The following is a 3860-nucleotide window of genomic DNA, read 5'->3' on the forward strand; positions in this document are numbered from 1 at the left end:
TAAAATCAATTTTGTGAACTACAACAGCATAGGCGTTCGAAGGTTGCAGGAATGGTCACGTGTTGCCATAGTGCAAATACGTGTGGTCTGATGCTAAACCCTGAGAAAACATTTTGGACAGTCATTATAATTCTGCTCTTTTTATTTTTGTTCTCATAAAATTGTCAGAGCAACAGAAAATGTCAGCACATGGTAAATAGCATATGCACTATGTAATTTACTATCTACAAATTTGCCACAGTGTCAGCACATACTTTTCAGCTGTATCTTCCTGTTTTAAGATGTGTTTCTGAACTGCCCAGCTCAGTTCTACTTATGTTTTAGTGGCACTGCTCCTGCTGTGTTTTGCCATTTTCAAAAGATGGGCTGAGTGCAAATTTAGGCCTTATGGAAAAGAGTCCATTTTCGGCCCCTTCACCATTATACTCTTTTAAATATTCCTCTTCTAAATTTTCCAGAAAGTAAAATGACAATGTCAAGGTTCAGGATTGGTCCATGCCATTCCTTCTTGTCCTTTCTCTCTCCACCACTTGGGTATTAATAATCCTCTAAATGCAGGAGAGTTGCAACTAGTTCTTCAGTACATGCTTTGCCTTACAGTGGCTCTTGTGAGATTCAAAACTTGTGATTTAAACTGCAGAGAACAAGTAAAAATGTTTATTCCATTAGCAGATGATGTGCCTCTAAAAGCAGCAGTACCCCACTGTTTTTCTGCCTCTGGATGTTGTCAGTCACTTTTAGAATAAAGATATATTTTAGATCCTTTTTTTCTTTATGGGGAACAGTGGATGTTTTAATAGCAGCTTTGATTAGTAGTTTAGTGCCTAAACCTAGAGCCCCATTAACAAAGGATGTCCTGACTGCCCTTTGTGAACAGAAAGACAGAAATCAGGTCTTGAGTGGTTTTCTGAAGATGGAGGTGGTAAGAGGGATTTAGCCTCCAGTGCAGGCACACGTGAGTCTGTCACAGAAGTGGGGAAGAATCAAAGCTGTGTCGTGGGAGTAAACTTTCCCAGAAATCTTTTCTTTGAACACCACTTTGCACAGACCACGTGAGAGTGGCACAAATGAAAACCTAGCTGTAGATAGGGGCAGTTTGTGTGTTTATGTCATGCAGGCTGTGTGGCCAGAAGCTCCAGAAGACTGCTTTCCTCATAATGGAATATTTGACTTAAATTACTAAATTACTAGTGTAATGATAAGAAGTAATTACTCCTATTAATCATTAAAAAATATATTTCTGAAGTTACAAAATGTAGTGAAAATACTATGACTTTATATCATTATGTATTCAAACATCTCTTTGGTTCATTTCATGTTATCAACCCTCCCCTGAAGGACTGCGACGAAGAACTCACACTATAACACTGTTTAATCTTTTTAGGTAGTAAAATTTGCATCCTCTCTTTCGTTTCTTCAGATTCTTTGATGTGAGTCATTTCAAACTTTTTATAATCACTGAGATTAACCAAACACCTTCATGCAAACAACATTCCTAGGTTGGAATTAACTCCCACCCAGCCCAGCGGCTGCTGAGTTAATCCCCTTCAGTCAGATTCTTGCTTTTCCCACAGAGCCCAGGTAAAGTGCCTGGTGCCTTTGAAGGCATTTGAATGGGTAAGCAATCCAGGGATGAAAACAGCCTGGGCTCCCTCTGCCTGTGCTACCTTTCAATTGCTTTAGCTCTTGCACACTAACAAACTTCACATACCTAAACCAACAGCAGTGAAATCTCCCATCTGCCAACAGAGGAACTGGGGGCTTTGTTTGCTTTTTCCCTGTTGTCTGAGCTCAGTTGGGATGAGAGAAATCCATGCTGCTGCACAGCTCAGAATAAGGCCTCTCTGCTGGGAATCTGAGCTGCAGGATGAGAAACAGAGCCTAAGGCTACTGTCTGCTTCTCTTGGAATGTGTTTGCACTGCCAAACAGGAATGCTGGCTACCAAGCCCAAGGGTTTGGTCCTTGCTGTCCTCCTTGTTCAAGTGTCAGATCATTCCTCAGCTCTGTCTCAGGACTTCTTCAAGACAAATTCTGGGCAAATAATTCACTTCTAGAGCAACTTCCAATAATCACTAGGGATGAGGCCATAACAATTTGGTTATCACCACCCTACATGTCCCTCCAACATATCCCACCAAGTGTTGTACCTTCAGAGGCTGATTATGTGTTTTTAGAACATCTGATACATGTCCTTAACTTCAAATTATTAAAAACTAGTGATCTCTGACAGTGTTCATAGTTTTTTAACTGAAGAAAAGCCTACAAAAAATATAACTGTCTTAAAATCCTCAAATCCCTGTGACCTCAGGGGCTAAGAGTCAAGCACTTGTACCACCACATATCTGCTGTGGATGGACCTGACCCTACATGTTGTGGAAATAAGTAAGCTGACACCTTAGAGCCAGGAATCATTTGTTAGAACTTCAGTTATTTAATTGGTGCCCTGGTTTCATCTGGGATTCAGTTACTTTTTTCTTAGTAACTGGCACAATGCCATGTTTTGGAGTCAGTACAAAAATAATACTGATAACACACTGATGTTTTGGTTGTTGCTGATCAGTGCTTACTCTAAGCCAAGGACTTCTCAGTTTCCCAAGCTCTGCCAAAGAGCAGATGCATAAGAGGCTGGCAGGAGACATGACCTGAACAGCTAACCCAAACTGGCCAAAGGGATGATCCACACTCCATTTATAAACTGTGGCAGTTGGCCAGGAGGCACTGATTTGTTTTGTAGATAAAGGCAATCTTTTTCCTGGTCAGGATATTGTGATGATCGCTAGATTCACCTCTGCCTCTCTATCATTAAATGGCTTTGAGCCTAAGGCAAGAGGTGGAAAGTTTCATCGCACCATGACTCAGAAACCCCTACAAACTTGCAACCCAGAGGACAGGCTACGGGGGACATTGTACCCAGAAGAAAAAAGGATGGGCCAAAGAATTTCCCTGCTTTAGTGCTGGTCCAAACCTTCTCCAAACCTTCTCCCAAGCCCACTGTGCCACCCCCAGGTGTTGCCCTTCAGTAGGGCTGTGCAGGATGGGGAGAGCAGAGCAGGATCCCATCCTCACTCCCCTTCAGTGGCACAAGGAAGATCAAGAATAAGACAGCAAGGCACCAGCCACCAGCACTGGGCACCGAGGCTGTGGGAAGGCACAGCACTCCCAGCCAAGCCTCCAAGAGCTGTAGGGTGGTGTAGGTGCCTTTGCAGGTGCAGAGAGTTCACAGCCCGCCGCTTCAACACAAGGCTGGCAGACTGCGTCAGCAGGGACCTGGCTGAGCTCTCACCAGCACTCAAGATCTTTATGAATAAGGCAGATGTGAATAATAGTTAGTCTCCTGGGAAACTGCTATTCTAAAGCTCTCCCTGTGTGTCCACATGCAGTTTCTAGGTCAGTCTACTTAGAGACTAAGACATCCCTGGAGCTCTTGAAACAACTGAGTGCACACATGGGTCATAGCTCAGTGCTGTGTAGATGTACCTGTTCACATCCCAAAGCTGTACAACTTCATCCAGCTGTTGCTAAGCCCAGCATAAGCTTCCTACTAGGTAGCTTCAGTGCGCAATTGTAGCCTGAAATTTGGAACAAGCAGACAAGTCTGTAGCTGGCAATGATATCGTGGTCTTGTAGAGCAACCTATTCATGACCTCTATAGCAGTTCATAGCCAGACTTTTTAAAACGTGATCTACCCAAATACATATTGAAGTTTCACATTTAATATGCAAATATTTAAGACTCCCCCTAATAAAATATTCATAAAATATCCTGAGTTGGAAGGAACCCATCAGGATCATTCTAGCCCTCCACAGGACACTCCAAGAATCACACCCTGTCCCTGATAGTGTTGTCCAAATGCTCCTT

This window comes from Onychostruthus taczanowskii, unplaced genomic scaffold (genome assembly GCF_017590055.1).
Source record: "Onychostruthus taczanowskii isolate IOZ18803 unplaced genomic scaffold, ASM1759005v1 scaffold54, whole genome shotgun sequence".
Lineage (NCBI taxonomy): Eukaryota > Metazoa > Chordata > Aves > Passeriformes > Passeridae > Onychostruthus > Onychostruthus taczanowskii.